Source organism: Bison bison, unplaced genomic scaffold, assembly GCF_000754665.1.
Source record: "Bison bison bison isolate TAMUID 2011002044 unplaced genomic scaffold, Bison_UMD1.0 scf7180017864472, whole genome shotgun sequence".
NCBI classification, from domain to species: domain Eukaryota; kingdom Metazoa; phylum Chordata; class Mammalia; order Artiodactyla; family Bovidae; genus Bison; species Bison bison.
The window spans coordinates 8,043,396-8,044,019 of record NW_011495033.1 but is presented as its reverse complement, the minus strand read 5'-3'; positions in this window follow the sequence as shown (position 1 = coordinate 8,044,019).

Genomic DNA, 624 nt, shown 5'->3' with positions numbered 1-624 from the left:
GGTGGGAGACAGACGAGTCCCCTTCCGGAGCCCCAGCCTCCTTCCCAGTCTCCTGGTCCTCGCCTCTCCGCGGCCGCGCGCGCTGCCTACTCTCCGAGGAGGAGGCGCGAGCCGCGGACCGCCCGGCATTTGGAATTCTGCCCAATAAAAGGGGGGCCCGGAGGACGGACGAGAGGAGAGGAGGGACGGAGGCCGGCGGCGAGAAACGCGATCCGGAGTCCAAAACAGCACGGGCAGAGGAGAGGACCCGAGCAGCCGCGGCGGCGGTGGCGGCAACGGGGGCCCCTGAAGCTCGGCCGCTGCGCCCGCCTGCAGTGCATCAGCGTGGCCGCCCTGACATCCCCAGGATGCTGAACACGGGGCATTATGCACTGGTTAACAGGCTCCGAGCTGCTGAGCGACTTGTTTTAAGCATTTTCTCCCTCGCTCTCGCTTTTAATCTTGTCTCTAGTGGCGTGTGTAGGGGGGAGGACTTTATTTCCATTGGCTAAGCTCTCCCTTCCCACCCACATCTCTTCCACATCACCTTGGTGTCTCCCTAAATAAAACCAGCCCTCCTTATCGCCTGGAAAAAATCAGGAGCTAGAGTGTGAATGGGTTTTTTTTTTTTTTTTAAATATAAAC